The following is a 20,926-nucleotide window of genomic DNA, read 5'->3' on the forward strand; positions in this document are numbered from 1 at the left end:
CCCCTGGGTTGGCTGAAAGACTGTTTACTTAGCCTGGCAGGGTGAAGGACACTGTCTCAGCTGAACTCTGGACACACACACTGATACACACTCATCTCCCCTCCCTTTCCAGATGCCTTCGACAGTGATGGAATAACGGCGTTACAAGTAACGGCATTACTTTGTTCAGTAACGAGTAATCTAACTAATTACTATTCCTATCGTTACAACGCCGTTACAATTACTAACAAGGAAACTATTTTTCAACAAACAGACGGTTGAAGCTGTGTTCAGTTTACCGCATCTTATATCAGCTGCAGGAAGTAGCTGTAAGTAATCTGGACGCTACAGCTTTAAGCAGCTGCGCGCTCCCGCGGACGGTAATCACGATCACTGTCTAGCACAACACCTGGAGCTCAGGGGGCAAAACAATCGAGTGCTGCTGTTTGACTGAGGAAGAATAAAGTGGTGTGGTAAGTCAATCACATGACCACTTAAAGACAAAGCAACAAGGTGACATGTACCAGTTTATAAACTGTGTTGATAGGCCACGTAAAACCAGAGTCGTGATAAACAAGATATAGGCGGCGTTTTTTCCTCAATAGTTTCATCACGTTAGCGCTAGCAAGCACTCTCTGCTTATGAGCAAAAAAACCAAAACAAAACAGGGAAAGTTTTGGGGGGGTGGAGAGAGAGAGAGTTAGTGTGTGTGTGAGAGAGAGAGAGAGAGAGAGAGTTAGTTTTGAGATGTGAGACATTTGTGACATTCCGTTGGCCTTCGATGCTTGTCCCCTCCGGGGGAAGATGGCGGTCGACTGGACCAGCGCAGACATGCTGCAGGACCGGATGCACTGTCTACACCGGCTCTCTCTCACCCTTTACCCGCCCCTGTTGCTTGTCTTGTGTTTCTATGGTGTGTTGATAGTCATGTGCTTTTTGTGCTGAGGTGTTTTTTCTGTTCTCAAACTGTTCTCCCACTAGGAGCTCAGTCTGAGTGGAGTTTTTTCTCCTCCTCTCACCTCATGTTATGTATTTTCGTTGTTTTTTCCCATCAGGCTACCTCTCTGACATGTCTTCCCAATGTGATGTTTGTGTAAGTTTGGTCAGAAGGTTCCTTTGTAAGTGTGCATGCGCCATTAGTGTGCTGCCTGCTGTAACCCTGATTTCCTTCGGGATTAATAAAGTATTCTGATTCTGATGATTCTGAAGTCGCAACAGCAGAGAGAGCGGGAGAGAAGGAGAGGAGAAGAGGCAGAAGACACAGAGTAAATCCAGCTTTGTGTCTTTTTTCCATTCTAGCTGAAGTCCGGGACAAACTGTGTTCCCTTTCAGCTCAATGCGAAACACGTAATATTTTCTCTGAATACGAGACGATTCCGTTTTTTACAGGACGGTTGGCAACTCTACTAACTAACCTTATGAATAAAATAAAGTTCACTATCAGTAACATCACAGCACCCACCCAGCTGTATAGAAACTCCGTCATGCTAGCTAGTACACAGTACGAGTTATTGTAACTGACTGTAAAAAGTCAGCATAACGAAAATAAACTCCACCTAAACTTGGTTTATATCTGACCCAGATAGACTGCAGGTCATAACTTCTCACCTGAAGTTCAGTTCACCTGACACTCGGACCGGCGGCCGCCTCGGGTCTCTGCTCCTCCAGGGTTGCCGACCCCTGCTCTAAAGCATCTGATTTGGATTCCTGAGATCAAATATATTTTCCTTTGGCTTTGTTTTCTTCCCATTTGTGGCTTTAGTGTTACATCCTGTTTGTTTGCTTCCATCTGTATACATGTCCAGGGGTCCGTTCTTCGTACCTCGCTAGGTAAGTTAGCTGGATTTGATTGTTGACGATTTCGCGTGATCTTGGATCGTTCGGTTCTCCAAACGATCCAAGCGTAAACCTAAACCTAAGCGTAAACCTGCTCGGGAGCAGGCTTACTTTATGTAAACAGGATTAGATCGCGGCCACTCAGGTATGTCCGCTGCAGTTATACGAAAGCAAGAGCGATATTTCGCCACTGTTTTTCCATAAATAAATATTATCAATGTAACTAAAGATAATGCAGCATTTGATTCTTTTATTGATTTCATACAGATACATACAGGTCATTTCCTAAAAAAAGGGAAATGTACTATTAATCATTCTATTTCATGTATTTGATTATTTCAGATGTAATTCATATTTTAGAGTAGTAATAGTAAATTACTTCGTGTAATCAAGATGAGAGACCACGACTATAAAAGCGAAGGTGGATTTGGGAAGTCTGTCGCAGCCATGTCCTGTCCGTTTGTACGCGAGCAAGGAAGGTGCAAGATTGATAAGGAGAGTTTACAGAATTTAGCGTATATTGCGGGATAGACGGGATCCTTTAGCTCAGCGCGACGGTGTGCTCATAGAGAGATATCGATTTTCCCGTGAGGGTATTATTTACTTAACACACACACACACTCTCACTCTACATATAGATATATATATATCTCCCAACTTACTGTGCATGCTTCAGTCACCCCTTGCAGGGGAACAGGTAAAAGTGATGGAGTGTTATGTAAAACTACACACAAAAAAACCCACAATGTCAATAAATGTCACAGTACAAAAAGCCGGGGTGTGACGAGGGGGTGCAGGACCACCACCTGTCTTTATTTGCTCTGCCCTTTTCTTGGTTGCTGTTATAAACAAACAAACAGATTATTTCAGGGTCTCTTTTCAGGAGACTAAAAGCAATATAAGTGATAAATATTACCATTCTGTAGAATATTCTTATATTTCACTTTTACTTGTTCCCATGTTCTAGTGGGTCCTGTTGTGGCTCTAATGTGAAAGAGGATATAATGTAATATAATATAATAAATTACGAGTTTAATTTGTCAGCAACTTTCTGCCAGCCCTCTCTCCTTGCTTTTGCAGCCTTTGTAGTGTTCCCTTGCGTTTTAATTAAACTCTGAAACTCCTGATATCCCTCAATCAAGAGTTCTTCCTCTGCTGCCGAAAAATACTGAGCGCGCTCCTTCGACATCTTCGCCGACCAGTCACAGGGTTGCCGATCAATGTTTCTACTATCGATGCGTAGCCCCTTTTAAGCCACCCAGTGATCTCAGATTACTTCATCCAGCTATACTAATCGTCAACGACAGGTGTGTTCGGAGAACCGGATTAGCGAGCTCAAAGTTGGCGCGATGATTTGATCTTGGATGTAGTAAGCGAGGTACGAAGAACGGACCCCAGATTCACTGTTATGTTTCTATTCTTACATTGCTGTGTGATCACTGTTCCCTCTGCTGACTGATGTGACCTTTTGTATCTTACACTGATACTTGTCATATTTGTATCTGCGCCTAAAAGATAAAAAGTTTTCCATGCTAAAACACAGCTCCACCTCCTGCAGTTCTCCCTCTGAACCACTAGATGTCTCTGTTATCTAAATGAAGACGTGCAGCACAGCAACCACAGCAGCGCTCAGATCACACGTGTCCTGTTATGTATAAAAGCATGAAACAGGTGAGACAGGTGGGATCAATATTAATGTTGTGGAAATATATGAAAAAGCAACAGAAGAGTGAAAACATTTCGTGTTTCTAGAAAGATCTTTCAGCTCATAGCTGCTCACAGACTGTATTTACAAGTGACAAACTGCAACTCTACAGTACATCTACAGTGTATATCAAATATATTCTGTATTCAAATCTATTGAGTGATGTTTGAAAGTCTTTCCAGGTGAGTTTGATCCAGGAGGGTCTGAAGCCAGAGTCAGACAGAGACTGTGCAGAGACTGTAGAAGGACAGAGCAGCAGCAGAGCCGTCCAGATACACTGAGATCCTCTGTCAGATCCAGAGGGACACACAGGGATGATGCTGGACTCTACATTGTGTCTGACAGTGGAGCTGTTCTCAGAGCAGTTCGCTCTGCAGCACTGACAGTCATCTGCACTTCATTCCTCTGTCAGTCACTGCTGGATGAAGCTCTCCTCTCCACCTCCCAGTAACATGGCCCAGTCAGAGCGTCTCTACACACAAGCTGCTGCTGCTTCAACCTCTCTGGATCATCAGGACACAGCTCCTCCTCTCTCAGCACACACACCGTCCTGTTTACCATCATCACCTCCACCTGCAGAGAGAAGAAGGAAGAGCAGAGGAGATAAACGAGTGTTTCCAGAGACTCTTCATCAGCTGTCAGTCAGTGATGCAGCACATCCAGTATAAAGAGCAGCAGGGACTTCAGTGCTGGGACTGTACTAGGACTCATTGTTGCTTCACTTTTTCTAATCTTTGGATTTTTATTGAAGTTGATGAAAATGTTTTTCCCTCCTAGTTTGAGTTTGGACTTTCATTCATTAGAAGAACCTTGGTGTGTCCACTCTGAGCTCTGTAGGAACCCCAACAACAAGCCCAACAATCCAGATGGACGGTTCCAGCTGTTAACTGGAGGAATTCCATCCAAACATCTGCTCTCACTAAATTCTTCCTCACCTACAGACTGTGTTCTTCACTGCTTTAAACTTGGAAATGAATGCAGTCATTGGTCTGCGTGCTGCTTTGTTCAGAGAGCTGATTGGCTGTTGACAGTGTTTGATCAGAGTGCGTTAGCCGTTACTATGGTGACCATAAAGGTCAGAAACAGGAAGTGTTTGTGTCCAATCCTGAAGCCTGTCACCATTCTCCTCTCACAGCTTCACTGAGAAGCTGCAGCTTTACAGGAAACACTGGATCTTTGTTTCATACTGACTGTGTTTAGTACAATACTGCTGACAGCACCACCCACTCACTCCATCACTCTACTTACTCCAGAGTCTCCAGTCTGTAGTCTGGACTCTGCTTAAGATCAGACAGCTGCTTCACATCTGGATCCTTCAGGTTGTTGTCCCTCAGGTTCAGCTCTCTCAGATGGGAGGGGTTGGACTTCAGTGCTGCTGCCAGATAATCACAGCTGATCTTTGACAAACCACAGCAACTCAATCTGTATAAAGAATGAAAGATGTAAGTTTTTTAGACAAAGTGTGATCTTGAAATCATTCAGTGTTTCATCATGAAACTGTGCAGAGTTTCAGACTATATGTCCTGATGCAGCCAGTTGGATTTTGGAGATTTGAATCTCTGTTCTGTGACTAAGTCCTTGAATCATTTCTTCCAGTTGGTCCAACAAGACAGACTAAGTGTTGGACATGTGTTGTGGCTCCATTAGGGGAGCTTCTAAATGTGATGTGATGGCCCCTCTGGGTCTGTCAGGTCACAGCACTGAAGAGAGCTCAAACTGGGCACACAGTGGTTCCAGTCTGGCCCAAAGACTCTATACTGGACTGAGGGACTGCTTTGACTGCACCCATTGGGACTTTTTAAAGCAGGGGTCCCCAATCCCAATCCACGAGGGCCGGTGTCCCTGCAGGTTTTAGATCTCACCCTGGGTCAACACACCTGAATCACATGATTAGTTCATTACCAGGCCTCTGGAGAACCTCAAGACATGTTGAGAAGGTAATTTATCCATTTGAATCAGCTGTGATGGATCAAGGACACGTCTAAAACCTGCAGGGACACCGGCCCTCGTGGATTGGGATTGGGGACCCCTGTTTTAAAGGCTCATGTTCTCACTTAGATCATCGATTTCTACTGACATTTCTTTCTGGGGAAAATGGGGATTACTTTGAAAACAGGAAGTATTTTCCCCAATAAGCAGCCCTGGATTAGTAAATCACTCCAACATGTTCTCAGGCAGAAGAAGCTGTCTTGTTATGAGGGAGAGAAGAAAAAGATTGAGGCACAGAAACGTGTTGAAAGAGAGATAAAGCAGCTAAAATCAGGTGTAAAAGTAAAGCAGAGGATGAGCTGAATAAAGGACACTCAAGGCTGGCTTGGAAAGGAATGAAGTCCATGGTGGGGATGCAGAACAAGGAGCAAAGATGAATGTGATGCTGAATCAGCAGAAGACTTGGACTCATTGGATTCCAGCTTTGATATCATTGATTTCAATGAAGAGCTTTGTGATTGTAGCAAAGGGCTGGTAGCTCTGAGAGTCCCACTGATGAGGTGTTTGTGTGGAAATCTCTTAGTGGGACCAAAGAGAGAAAAAGCCCTGGTCCTGATGCTGTGGGAGGGAAATGATTGAAGTGTGCTGTGAGGAACTGACTGGGAGATTTTCACACATTTTCCAGTCCTCCTTGGAACAACAGGAAGTTCCCAGCATATGGAAACAAAGGTTAAGTGTCCTATGGCACTCAGTGATGATGGTGCTGTGGCCCCACCACCTCCACCTCTTTGTAAAGGAACTAAGTGTAATCTGAAGCTTCAAATGGAACTAAGACTTCCTCCACTAGGTGGCAGTGTCTGATGAGAAAGTGTTAGTGGAGCTGGCCTGGAGTCAGAAACAGGAAGATGCAGGATTTGGGCTGAAATGGGGAAAAGTGGTTCGCACTAGTGCCTTAAAGCAAGAAGGTTGTAGGTTGAAGCTTGTTGGCCTTTCTGTGGAGGTTGGATGTTCTCCCACAGTCCAATGAAATGCTGCTTAGGTTCATTGGTGCTTCTAAATTGGCTGTAGGTGTGGATGTGAGAGAGTGCTTCTCTCTCTCTCTGTTGGCCCTGTGATGGACTGCTCACCTGTGCAGGTGGACCACGCCTCTTGCCCTATGACAGCTAGGGCACAGGCTGCAGCCCTGTGAGCCTCAGCTGAATAAACAGTTAGCAAAAATGATCCATAGATGGCCTGAAATCCCCAGTTAGCAGTTTGGTAGATAGCTATGACATGCTAATCCCATCCAGCAGCTGTATTCTACCTGTAAGCTGATCCCTGCTGAGCCAAAGCACTTTTTCAGATACAAATTACAACCTTTAATAGAAACCTATTGGTCAGCATCTTATTAGCCTGCTGTTAGCTTCATTCCACAGAAAACTGAGAGAAACTAACAGAGTTGATAAAGAATAAAGAGAAATGTGCTGATTTAAAGCCTTTGAAGTGCTTCAGATGATCTCTGTCCACTTCTGTCCACTCATTCATTCATGTAAGCTTCTAATGCAGCTTTGATCTTCACAGTCTGCTTCATGAAACTCATTCTAACCCTGAATGTCAGAGTGTTCCTCCTTCTCTTTCCCATCATTCATGCTGGCAGTGGAGGAGATTTGGATGTTGGACTGTGTTTTGGATGATGTGTGTATGTTTGTGTTGGACTGCTGTCTGTAAAGCAAACACACATTTTGCTTTGGATTTCAGTGTCACACAGACTTTAAGGTGGAATGAAGAGTTGGAGAGTTTCACAGAGAATTATCCAGTGGAGGATTTTTCTTCTTCTTTGAAGGTTTGAAATGTGAACATTGTTCTGCTGCAGTCAATGGACTAAACCAGAGAAGAAGAAAACAGACTTTACCATGAAGATCCTCAGTGTGGATCAGTATAATATCAGCCTGATGTCTGCAGTTTAGTGTCAGCACAACTTTCACATCATATTCATCTCAGCACAACTAAAACATGCTGACTGACCTCAGAGTTTCAAGTCCACATCCTGGACTCTCCAGGAAACCACACAGATGCTTCACTCCTGAATCCTGCAGCTTGTTGTTGGAGCTCAGGTCCAGCTGTCTCAGATGGGAGGGGTTGGACTTCAGTGCTGCTGCCAGATAATCACAGCTGATCTCTGACAAACCACAGTCCCTCAATCTGTATAAAGAATGAAAGATGTAAGTTTATTAGACAAAGTGTGAGCTTGAAATCATTCAGTGTTTCATCATCTGTTCAGAGCTGAAGAAGGTTCAGAATGTAGAAGTTTAGAAAATGGAAACTCCAAACAGCTGAAGCCAACAGGAAGCAGCTTCAAACAAACACAACAAGAGAAAAAACTCTGAATGTTTCACATTAAAGTCGTACATTTCTCATAAAAACAGGACAAAGACTTGAAAAAGTCGTGTTTTTCCTTCCAGGAACCACATGGCTTCACTTTTAAAGGTGAAGTGTGAAAGAAATGGACATATTTGAAGTCCAACACCTTTTTCCAGTCACATTATTAAAGCAGACAAACTACAAGCTCATTTTCATTCCAACAAGTCATCTTCTGACCTGGACTAACAACACTGGTCTCTATGTGCAGCTGGCTGTGAGACCAGTGCTCAGGGAGCGTCTACAAAGTGCAACACTGAAAGAACATCACACACTCATTTGCTTCCAGCACTTTCACACAAACATCTACTGTCATTATTGTCACCAAACTCTGTGGATCCTTTATTGCAAATTCAAATGGGATCAAATGGTCAGACAAAAGAGGGTTATGAGGAAATAGGATGAAATGTTGTGTATTAGCAGCAAGTTATTGAATCATTTTCCTCCGAAACCAAACAAAATGATTGACAAACATGTTTTTACAAACTCAGTGTTGGACTTGGATCAGCAGGATAAGCTGATGTTTAAAGGCATTTGAGTCTCGCTGTATGAGAGTCCAGTTATTCCTCAATATTTATGGATGATGTTCTTTCAGTGTTGCACTTTGTAGACGCTCCCTGAGCCTCACAGCCAGCTGCACATGGACCAGCTGACATTACCCAGCATTAGAGGCGGTTGTAAAAAAATGGATTTTCCTATTTAAATGGTTTTAATTTGAATAAAGCGATGTTGATTCATTCAATCCTGAATGGATTTTTAATATAAATGTATTTTGCCAGAATCTCAGGTTAAAGCTCCCAAAAGTATTTCAACAACAACCAAACAGGTAAAACAGTAATGAGAGCAGCTAAACACACAAAGATGGAAACACAGAGCGTGGATCGTTCACTCGACGGCACGTACACGGACACGCCGTCGGGGCTGAAAGTGGACAGCTCACAGATCCTGAAGCTGCAGGTTTCATCTGTCTCCAAGCAAAACTGAGTGAACCAGCAGCAAAAGAAGATCCAAACTACGCTTTACGTTTGATGAACATCGTCATGAATTCTCTCTGACTTTGACCTTTACTTCCTGCACAGCTCTCTCTCTCTCAGTGTACTTCAAGAACAGTTTACCTTCAAAAATCTGTTTTCTGCATTATTCACTGCTTATTACGCACCAGTCTGCTGTTGTGTTCACTGCTGTCGGCCTCCGAAAACAAAGCCTCATTTCTGCTGTTCAATACTGAAGAAATTGAAACCTTTTAAAATGATGACAGATTACAAACTCTCAGCTGTGTCTGTAATCAAACCTCTGTAACTTTGCTTCACTTCAGCAGCATCAGCTCATGTTCACATGTTGATTCATGGTTTGCTTCAGTTTTTGATCGACTGCAGAATATTTTGAAGGTTATCTGCTATAAAAAGCCAGAAGAGGAAAATCTGCTTCATGTGTTTCTGTTTGATCCTCAGTGACTTTGACACAAAGGCCTCTGCTGTGATGATCACACCTCTGATCAAGTCTCACAGTGTCAGCTTTGTTTTTATACATATGGATATGTGCTGATAAATGATCAGAATTAGAATATTTCCCACTGTCTGCTGTGTGCCGTGACCTTTGACCTGCTAAAGACAGTCAGCTGTGGATTATTCATTGTTGTGTCTGATACTTAGAACTGTGAGGAAGAACACTACACAGTTAATCAGGGTCCCCTCTCTCTGAATCAGGAAAGGTGGGCAGGCCGCGTGTGGGCCGCGGGCCATACGTTGAGTCTCACTGTTTGAAATGTGAACATTGTTCTGCTGCAGTCAATGGACTAAACCAGAGAAGAAGAAAACAGACTTTACCATGAAGATCCTCAGTGTGGATCAGTATAATATCAGCCTGATGTCTGCAGTTTAGTGTCAGCACAACTTTCACATCATATTCATCTCAGCACAACTAAAACATGCTGACTGACCTCAGAGTTTCAAGTCCACATCCTGGACTCTCCAGGAAACCACACAGATGCTTCACTCCTGAATCCTGCAGGTTGTTGTTGTAGCTCAGGTCCAGCTCTCTCAGATGGGAGGGGTTGGACTTCAGTGCTGCTGCCAGATAATCACAGCTGATCTCTGACAAACCACAGCCCCTCAATCTGTATAAAGAATGAAAGATGTAAGTTTATTAGACAAAGTGTGAGCTTGAAATCATTCAGTGTTTCATCATCTGTTCAGAGCTGAAGAAGGTTCAGAATGTAGAAGTTTAGAAATGGAAACTCCAAACAGCTGAAGCCAACAGGAAGCAGCTTCAAACAGGAAACTGTGGAGAGTTTCAGACTATATGTCCTGATGCAGCCAGTTGGATTTTGGAGATTTGAATCTCTGTTCTGTGACTAAGTCCTTGAATCATTTCTTCCAGTTGGTCCAACAAGACAGACTAAGTGTTGGACATGTGTTGTGGCTCCATTAGGGGAGCTTCTAAATGTGATGTGATGGCCCTCTGGGTCTGTCAGGTCACAGCACTGAAGAGAGCTCAAACTGGGCACACAGTTGTTCCAGTCTGGACCAAAGACTCTATACTGGGACTGAAGGACTGCTTTGACTGCACCCACTGGGACTTTTTAAAGGCTCATGTTCTCACTTAGATCATCGATTTCTACTTACATTTCTTTCTGGGGAAAATGGGGATTACTTTGAAAACAGGAATTATTTTCCCCAATAAGCAGCCCTGGATTAGTAAATCACTCCAACATGTTCTCAGGCAGAAGAAGCTGTCTTGTTATGAGGGAGAGAAGAAAAAGATTGAGGCACAGAAACGTGTTGAAAGAGAGATAAAGCAGCTAAAATCAGGTGTAAAGTAAAGCAGAGGATGAGCTGAATAAAGGACACTCAAGGCTGGCTTGGAAAGGAATGAAGTCCATGGTGGGGATGCAGAACAAGGAGCAAAGATGAATGTGATGCTGAATCAGCAGAAGACTTGGACTCATTGGATTCCAGCTTTGATATCATTGATTTCAATGAAGAGCTTTGTGATTGTAGCAAAGGGCTGGTAGCTCTGAGAGTCCCACTGATGAGGTGTTTGTGTGGAAATCTCTTAGTGGGACCAAAGAGAGAAAAAGCCCTGGTCCTGATGCTGTGGGAGGGAAATGATTGAAGTGTGCTGTGAGGAACTGACTGGGAGATTTTCACACATTTTCCAGTCCTCCTTGGAACAACAGGAAGTTCCCAGCATATGGAAACAAAGGTTAAGTGTCCTATGGCACTCAGTGATGATGGTGCTGTGGCCCCACCACCTCCACCTCTTTGTAAAGGAACTAAGTGTAATCTGAAGCTTCAAATGGAACTAAGACTTCCTCCACTAGGTGGCAGTGTCTGATGAGAAAGTGTTAGTGGAGCTGGCCTGGAGTCAGAAACAGGAAGATGCAGGATTTGGGCTGAAATGGGGAAAAGTGGTTCGCACTAGTGCCTTAAAGCAAGAAGGTTGTAGGTTGAAGCTTGTTGGCCTTTCTGTGGAGGTTGGATGTTCTCCCACAGTCCAATGAAATGCTGCTTAGGTTCATTGGTGCTTCTAAATTGGCTGTAGGTGTGGATGTGAGAGAGTGCTTCTCTCTCTCTCTGTTGGCCCTGTGATGGACTGCTCACCTGTGCAGGTGGACCACGCCTCTTGCCCTATGACAGCTAGGGCACAGGCTGCAGCCCTGTGAGCCTCAGCTGAATAAACAGTTAGCAAAAATGATCCATAGATGGCCTGAAATCCCCCAGTTAGCAGTTTGGTAGATAGCTATGACATGCTAATCCCATCCAGCAGCTGTATTCTACCTGTAAGCTGATCCCTGCTGAGCCAAAGCACTTTTTCAGATACAAATTACAACCTTTAATAGAAACCTATTGGTCAGCATCTTATTAGCCTGCTGTTAGCTTCATTCCACAGAAAACTGAGAGAAACTAACAGAGTTGATAAAGAATAAAGAGAAATGTGCTGATTTAAAGCCTTTGAAGTGCTTCAGATGATCTCTGTCCACTTCTGTCCACTTCTGTCCACTCATTCATTCATGTAAGCTTCTAATGCAGCTTTGATCTTCACAGTCTGCTTCATGAAACTCATTCTAACCCTGAATGTCAGAGTGTTCCTCCTTCTCTTTCCCATCATTCATGCTGGCAGTGGAGGAGATTTGGATGTTGGACTGTGTTTTGGATGATGTGTGTATGTTTGTGTTGGACTGCTGTCTGTAAAGCAAACACACATTTTGCTTTGGATTTCAGTGTCACACAGACTTTAAGGTGGAATGAAGAGTTGGAGAGTTTCACAGAGAATTATCCAGTGGAGGATTTTTCTTCTTCTTTGAAGGTTTGAAATGTGAACATTGTTCTGCTGCAGTCAATGGACTAAACCAGAGAAGAAGAAAACAGACTTTACCATGAAGATCCTCAGTGTGGATCAGTATAATATCAGCCTGATGTCTGCAGTTTAGTGTCAGCACAACTTTCACATCATATTCATCTCAGCACAACTAAAACATGCTGACTGACCTCAGAGTTTCAAGTCCACATCCTGGACTCTCCAGGAAACCACACAGATGCTTCACTCCTGAATCCTGCAGCTTGTTGTTGGAGCTCAGGTCCAGCTGTCTCAGATGGGAGGGGTTGGACTTCAGTGCTGCTGCCAGATAATCACAGCTGATCTTTGACAAACCACAGAGACTCAATCTGTATAAAGAATGAAAGATGTAAGTTTATTAGACAAAGTGTGAGCTTGAAATCATTCAGTGTTTCATCATCTGTTCAGAGCTGAAGAAGGTTCAGAATGTAGAAGTTTAGAAAATGGAAACTCCAAACAGCTGAAGCCAACAGGAAGCAGCTTCAAACAAACACAACAAGAGAAAAAACTCTGAATGTTTCACATTAAAGTCGTACATTTCTCATAAAAACAGGACAAAGACTTGAAAAAGTCGTGTTTTTCCTTCCAGGAACCACATGGCTTCACTTTTACAGGGAGTGCAGAATTATTAGGCAAGTTGTATTTTTGAGGAATAATTTTATTATTGAACAACACCATGTTCTCAATGAACCCAAAAAACTCATTAATATCAAAGCTGAATGTTTTTGGAAGTAGTTTTTAGTTTTAGCTATTTTAGGGGATATCTGTGTGTGCAGGTGACTATTACTGTGCATAATTATTAGGCAACTTAACAAAAAACAAATATATACCCATTTCAATTATTTATTTTTCCCAGTGAAACCAATATAACATCTCCACATTCACAAATATACATTTCTGACATTCAAAAACAAAACAAAAACAAATCAGCGACCAATATAGCCACCTTTCTTTGCAAGGACACTCAAAAGCCTGCCATCCATGGATTCTGTCAGTGTTTTGATCTGTTCACCATCAACATTGCGTGCAGCAGCAACCACAGCCTCCCAGACACTGTTCAGAGAGGTGTACTGTTTTCCCCCCTTGTAAATCTCACATTTGATGATGGACCACAGGTTCTCAATGGGGTTCAGATCAGGTGAACAAGGAGGCCATGTCATTAGTTTTTCTTCTTTTATACCCTTTCTTGCCAGCCACGCTGTGGAGTACTTGGACGCATGTGATGGAGCATTGTCCTGCATGAAATCATGTTTTCTTGAAGGATGCAGACTTCTTCCTGTACCACTGCTTGAAGAAGGTGTCTTCCAGAAACTGGCTGTAGGACTGGGAGTTGAGCTTGACTCCATCCTCAACCCGAAAAGGCCCCACAAGCTCATCTTTGATGATACCAGCCCAAACCAGTACTCCACCTCCACCTTGCTGGCGTCTGAGTCGGACTGGAGCTCTCTGCCCTTTACCAATCCAGCCACGGCCCATCCATCTGGCCCATCAAGACTCACTCTCATTTCATCAGTCCATAAAACCTTAGAAAATCAGTCTTGAGATATTTCTTGGCCCAGTCTTGACGTTTCAGCTTGTGTGTCTTGTTCAGTGGTGGTCGTCTTTCAGCCTTTCTTACCTTGGCCGTGTCTCTGAGTATTGCACACCTTGTGCTTTTGGGCACTCCAGTGATGTTGCAGCTCTGAAATATGGCCAAACTGGTGGCAAGTGGCATCTTGGCAGCTGCATGCTTGACTTTTCTCAGTTCATGGGCAGTTATTTTGCGCCTTGGTTTTTCCACACGCTTCTTGCGACCGTGTTGACTATTTTGAATGAAACGCTTGATTGTTCGATGATCACGCTTCAGAAGCTTTGCAATTTTAAGACTGCTGCATCCCTCTGCAAGATATCTCACTATTTTTGACTTTTCTGAGCCTGTCAAGTCCTTCTTTTGACCCATTTTGCCAAAGGAAAGGAAGTTGCCTAATAATTATGCACACCTGATATAGGGTGTTGATGTCATTAGACCACACCCCTTCTCATTACAGAGATGCACATCACCTAATATGCTTATTGGTAGTAGGCTTTCGAGCCTATACAGCTTGGAGTAAGACAACATGCATGAAGAGGATGATGTGGACAAAATACTCATTTGCCTAATAATTCTGCACTCCCTGTAAAGGTGAAGTGTGAAGAAATGGACATATTTGAAGTCCAACACCTTTTTCCAGTCACATTATTAAAGCAGACAAACTACAAGCTCATTTTCATTCCAACAAGTCATCTTCTGACCTGGACTAACAACACTGGTCTCTATGTGCAGCTGGCTGTGAGACCAGTGCTCAGGGAGCGTCTACAAAGTGCAACACTGAAAGAACATCACACACTCATTTGCTTCCAGCACTTTCACACAAACATCTACTGTCATTATTGTCACCAAACTCTGTGGATCCTTTATTGCAAATTCAAATGGGATCAAATGGTCAGACAAAAGAGGGTTATGAGGAAATAGGATGAAATGTTGTGTATTAGCAGCAAGTTATTGAATCATTTTCCTCCGAAACCAAACAAATGATTGACAAACATGTTTTTACAAACTCAGTGTTGGACTTGGATCAGCAGGATAGCTGATGTTTAAAGGCATTTGAGTCTCGCTGTATGAGAGTCCAGTTATTCCTCAATATTTATGGATGATGTTCTTTCAGTGTTGCACTTTGTAGACGCTCCCTGAGCCTCACAGCCAGCTGCACATGGACCAGCTGACATTACCCAGCATTAGAGGCGGCTGTAAAAAAATGGATTTTCCTATTTAAATGGTTTTAATTTGAATAAAGCGATGTTGATTCATTCAATCCTGAATGGACTTTTAATATAAATGTATTTTGCCAGAATCTCAGGTTCAAGCTCCCAAAGTATTTCAACAACAACCAAACAGATAAAACAGTAAATGAGAGCAGCTAAACACACAAAGATGGAAACACAGAGCGTGGATCGTTCACTCGACGGCACGTACACGGACACGCCGTCGGGGCTGAAAGTGGACAGCTCACAGATCCTGAAGCTGCAGGTTTCATCTGTCTCCAAGCAAAACTGAGTGAACCAGCAGCAAAAGAAGATCCAAACTACGCTTTACGTTTGATGAACATCGTCATGAATTCTCTCTGACTTTGACCTTTACTTCCTGCACAGCTCTCTCTCTCTCAGTGTACTTCAAGAACAGTTTACCTTCAAAATCTGTTTTCTGCATTATTCACTGCTTATTACGCACCAGTCTGCTGTTGTGTTCACTGCTGTCGGCCTCCGAAAACAAAGCCTCATTTCTGCTGTTCAATACTGAAGAATTGAAACCTTTTAAAATGATGACAGATTACAAACTCTCAGCTGTGTCTGTAATCAAACCTCTGTAACTTTGCTTCACTTCAGCAGCATCAGCTCATGTTCACATGTTGATTCATGGTTTGCTTCAGTTTTTGATCGACTGCAGAATATTTTGAAGGTTATCTGCTATAAAAAGCCAGAAGAGGAAAATCTGCTTCATGTGTTTCTGTTTGATCCTCAGTGACTTTGACACAAAGGCCTCTGCTGTGATGATCACACTCTGATCAAGTCTCACAGTGTCAGCTTTGTTTTTATACATATGGATATGTGCTGATAAATGATCAGAATTAGAATATTCCACTGTCTGCTGTGTGCCGTGACCTTTGACCTGCTAAAGAGAGTCAGCTGTGGATTATTCATTGTTGTGTCTGATACTTAGAACTGTGAGGAAGAACACTACACAGTTAATCAGGGTCCCCTCTCTCTGAATCAGGAAAGGTGGGCAGGCCGCGTGTGGGCCGCGGGCCATACGTTGAGTCTCACTGTTTGAAATGTGAACATTGTTCTGCTGCAGTCAATGGACTAACCAGAGAAGAAGAAACAGACTTTACCATGAAGATCCTCAGTGTGGATCAGTATAATATCAGCCTGATGTCTGCAGTTTAGTGTCAGCACAACTTTCACATCATATTCATCTCAGCACAACTAAAACATGCTGACTGACCTCAGAGTTTCAAGTCCACATCCTGGACTCTCCAGGAACCACACAGATGCTTCACTCCTGAATCCTGCAGGTTGTAGTTGACGCTCAGGTTCAGCTCTTTCAGATGGAGGGGTTGGACTTCAGTGCTGCTGCCAGATAATCCAGCTGATCTTTGTCAAACCAGCCCCCAATCTGTATAAAGAATGAAAGATGTAAGTTTATTAGACAAAGTGTGAGCTTGAAATCATTCAGTGTTTCATCATCTGTTCAGAGCTGAAGAAGGTTCAGAATGTAGAAGTTTAGAAATGGAAACTCCAAACAGCTGAAGCCAACAGGAAGCAGCTTCAAACAAACACAACAAGAGAAAAAACTCTGAATGTTTCACATTAAGTCGTACATTTCTCATAAAAACAGGACAAAGACTTGAAAAAGTCGTGTTTTCCTTCCAGGAACCACATGGCTTCACTTTTAAAGGTGAAGTGTGAAGAAATTGACATATTTGAAGTCCAACACCTTTTTCCAGTCACATTATAAAGCAGACAAACTACAAGCTCATTTTCATTCCAACAAGTCATCTTCTGACCTGGACTAACAACACTGGTCTCTATGTGCAGCTGGCTGTGAGACCAGTGCTCAGGAGCGTCTACAAAGTGCAACACTGAAAGACATCACACACTCATTTGCTTCCATCATCCACCTGAAGAGGAACAGAGACGCCTCCCCTTCAAAGTAAAAGCTGCTCCTTTTGGACAGTATCAAAGAAGTCTACAGTATAACATAGAAAGACAGAAAAAAGTTTTGGTTGTTTTTAAATTGTGCAGAAATGAAACTACACTAGCTCAATTATGTGACAGACATTTCATCCCGTGTCAGTTTGGCCTCATCCTGGCGGATTATCCAGCACACACTCTGACCACAGGCCAGGGCCACGCACAGCTGGGCTCCATCCAGAGACAGGAAACAAACCAACACAATAATAAAAAGCACCATGTGATCTTCTTACATCTTCAAGACAAACATAGTAAAACAGGAGCATATTTGTTTCCTGATAAATGATGTGACAGGTAGAACAGAGTAAGTGGTGGTGTTACAGCCTTTCTCCCTCTGCTGCCGAGGCTGTTAGTCTCTCCAAACTCAGCTACAGGACTTCCAAATGAATGAAGCAGCAGAAGTGGCTTACAAATGAAAGGGAGAGGAGAGAAGAGGAGAGGGAGGCCACCCTGACCATCACTCCAGCTGAAACATCACACTTCCATTAAAGTTGGTGAGAAAATGTTGAGCAGGATGAGCTGCTGGCTAATCTGGAGGCTGTAGCAGCAGCTCACAGTCACATGGATTCCACTCATGAAAAAGCTCTGGCTGCTTCATTTCTCATCTCATATCAGAGACTTTAGTGAAGCTGTACTGTGATGCTTCCATATTCCAGTGAGGCTCCAGATGATTTCAGCTGTTCTGTACACACACTGTGTGCCCTGTATGGCTCAAAGTCTCTGAGCCTGTTTTTATCTGCTATCATCAGATCTTCATCATCCTCATTCACATCCCTCACACACTCTACAGCCTCATCAGCTGACTTCATCTTCACTGACTGATGGGCACAACATGAACCTGTGGAGCTGAAACACTGTCCTGTCAAATCTCCCCGTCACCACTCCACTTCTGTCAGCCTTTAAATGAACCCTGCTCAAGTCTGTCACTTCTGTTGGAGCCAAAAGAGGTCAAAGATGATGCCACTACATTCTTGTCTAGAGATATTAAAGTGTATTTGGTGACACACAAAAAAGGCTCAAGTTTAAGTACAGTTTGGGTCCACACATGTCCAACCCTGGTGTGTGGGCCTACTTAGTACTGAGAAAAGCCCACTAAAAGAACGCCCACCAGACCAAAGCAATGGTTTTGACTTGATCAGCATTAACCCCGCCCCCTGACTTTGATGGGTGAAGTTGACAAATAAAATGTATTTATGAACAGCGATGCAGGGCCAGGAGTAGCAACGTGAATTAAATAAATACATCATTAAATAATTCATTATCAATATTTTTAATTAATCATGTACATTTTTAATTAATTACTGAAATAAATAATTCATTAGTGATGTATTTATTTAATACAACCATAAATTATTGCTAGTTTACTCAAAATAAATTGAAGACATCAATAATAAAGGTTAAATTATGATAATGAATACATGCAACTATAACTGATGACATAAGAATTTGGATTTTTAAGCTAAAGCGAAGGTGCTGACTCACTTGGCATGTTTCTCTCAAATCCTCCCTAATAACAATAACATAATTACACTTTAGCCACAAGAGGGCAGCAGCATTAATACAAGTCCCGTGTATATAAAGGTACAGTGATTATATTACAGGGATTTTGACAAAAACAAAACAGAAGTTGATGGCAGTGTGTTTTTCCATAACATACCAACCAAAATAAATAATAAAAACTTTATAACTTACAGAGCTTTTTTAGAGACTTTGACCACTGGCAGCAGCCTCAGAAGAGCCTCCTCTGAAGCAAAGTATTTCTTCAGGTAAACTCATCCAGATCTTTTCTGATGACAGTAAGATGAAGACCAGAGCTGACCACTGAGCAGGAACAGTTTATCTGTGGGAGAGACGTCCTGATCTCAGGGACTGTTGGATCTCTCCAGTAGAGAACGATCATTCAGTTCATTCAGACAGTGGAACAGATTGATGCTTTTCTCTGCAGACAGATTCTCACTGAGCTTCTTCTTGATGTACTGAACTGCTTCTTGATTGGTCTGTGCGCTACTTCCTGTCTGTCATCAGGCCTTGCAAACGAGTTTGATTAGTCTTCAGACCCAAGAGAAAACGAAGGAACAAGTCCAGGTGTCCATTGGGGCTCTGTAAGGCCTTGTCACAGCACACTGGTGGAGAGATTGGAGTTTTGGTTTATCAATAATTTAGGCCACATGGACGTTGTTTGTTGTTCTTCCAGCAGATTGAGTCCAGAGTTGATGAAGGTCAGATGGACAGAAGAGCAGCCAGAAACTCCTGAACACTGAGATGAACAAAGCAGAACACCTTGTCTGGTACAGTTGTCCTCTTAAAGATCTGTGTGAACACTCCTGAGTACACTGAGGCTGCTCTGATATCGATGCCACACTCTGTCAGGTCTGGTTCATAGAAGATCAGGTTTCCTTTCTGCAGCTGATCAAAAGCCAGTTTTCCCAGTGACTCAATCATTTCCTGCTCTCTGGACTCCAGTGTGGATCTGTCTCAGCTCTCCATCATATTTGATCCTCTTGACTTTGGCCTGAACCACCAGGAAGTGGATACATCTCAGTCAGGGTCTTGGGCAGCTGTCCTCCCTCTCTGGTTTCCAGCACATCCTCCAGAACTGTAGCAGTGATCCAGCAGAAGACTGGGATGTGCACATGATGTGGAGGCTTCGAGCTTTCTTGATGTGGGAGATGATCCTGCTGGCCTGCTCCTCATCTCTGAATCTCTTCCTGAAGTACTCCTCCTTCTGTGGGTCAGTGAACCCTCTGACCTCTGTCACCATGTCGACACACTGAGGAGGGATCTGATTGGCTGCTGCAGGTCGTGTTGTTATCCAAAGGCGAGCAGAAGGGAGCAGTTCCCTCTGATGAGGTTTGTCAGCAGCTATCCAATGAGGTGGACTTTCTTGTTTCAGTCAGGATTTTAGTTTTGTTGAAGTCCAAATTAAGTCGACACTCATCCAGACCATCAAGTATGAACACAACTGGAAGTCTTCAAGCCTGCAGATTCCTGATTGGTTAGTTGATTAAAGAAGTGATGAACAAGTCCACCAAGCTGAACTTTTCCTCTTTCAGCACATTCAGCTCTCTGAAAGTGAATGGAAATATGAACTGGATGTCCTGGTTGGCTTTGTCTTCAGCCCAGTCCAGGCTGTATTCTGTGTTAAGACTGCCAATGCCAGCCACTCCCTTTGTCAGCACTGTTCTGATTGGTTTCGTCTCTTCCAGGTGAGACTTTAAAGATGTCTTCTTGTCTGATGGTTGTTTCTGCTCTGTCTGGTTTCCTGGATGCTGTTTCAATCTGTCTGACCTCATGTTCATCATTGACCTCTGCAGTCCCTCCCTCTGTGATGTGGAGCTCTGTGTAGATCTGATTCAGGAGGGTTGGGCTTCCTGCTTTAGCGATGCCCTCAAACACACACTGGAACTTCTTCTTCAGTTGGGCTTTAAGTTCACGTTTACAGAGTGGAGCAAATATTTCTGAAGGTAAGAAATTCAGAAACAAATATTACACAATAAATATCACAGCCTTTCAGGACCCTGAAAGGATGAATGTCTATTGGTCCATTTCTTGAGCTATAGGAAAGATCAATATTCAGTCTTTAGAGAAATTTTCTTACTGCTCTGCAGATGGTCAGCCATCTCATGCTGCTTAAGTCTCCTCAAGAAGTGGAGTGTGATCTTCAGAAATGCTTCTCTGCAGCTCTTTCTTTCATCTTCATCCTCACCAAACATCTCCTCATCCTCCATCTGGCTCTTTAAAGTTTCTGGTGATCTGGACTCAGAAGCTTCTGGATCTTCTTCAGCTCGTTCTTCACAAACATGGTGATGTTGTCCTCAGCCGCTGGAAAAGAAGACTATATGAATTACCCAGTGGTAAATGGACTGGTTCTTATATAGCTCTCTGTGATACTCTGTGCACACAAAGCATTTTATACAACATGCCTCATTCAACCAAGCACATTGTTCTGTGCTTAAATACTTTCTTTCACAC

The 20,926-nt window shown here is 43.1% G+C and overlaps 2 long non-coding RNA genes across 2 annotated transcripts; both read right to left on the reverse strand.

Annotated features, from left to right (window-relative positions):
• Nucleotides 1–4,073: 4,073 nt before the first annotated feature.
• LOC112845613 (uncharacterized) lies at nucleotides 4,074–9,823 on the reverse strand. The gene is made up of 3 exons (XR_003218472.1): nucleotides 9,786–9,823; nucleotides 4,769–4,942; nucleotides 4,074–4,093 (listed from the first exon to the last, which is right to left on the reverse strand). It is a non-coding gene; the product is annotated as an uncharacterized LOC112845613 (long non-coding RNA).
• Nucleotides 9,824–20,306: 10,483 nt separating this feature from the next.
• LOC112845614 (uncharacterized) lies at nucleotides 20,307–20,665 on the reverse strand. The gene is made up of 2 exons (XR_003218473.1): nucleotides 20,553–20,665; nucleotides 20,307–20,412 (listed from the first exon to the last, which is right to left on the reverse strand). It is a non-coding gene; the product is annotated as an uncharacterized LOC112845614 (long non-coding RNA).
• Between the last annotated feature and the right edge of the window lie 261 nt (nucleotides 20,666–20,926).

Source organism: Oreochromis niloticus, unplaced genomic scaffold (assembly GCF_001858045.2).
Source record: "Oreochromis niloticus isolate F11D_XX unplaced genomic scaffold, O_niloticus_UMD_NMBU tig00008109_pilon, whole genome shotgun sequence".
In the NCBI taxonomy this organism is placed as follows: domain Eukaryota; kingdom Metazoa; phylum Chordata; class Actinopteri; order Cichliformes; family Cichlidae; genus Oreochromis; species Oreochromis niloticus.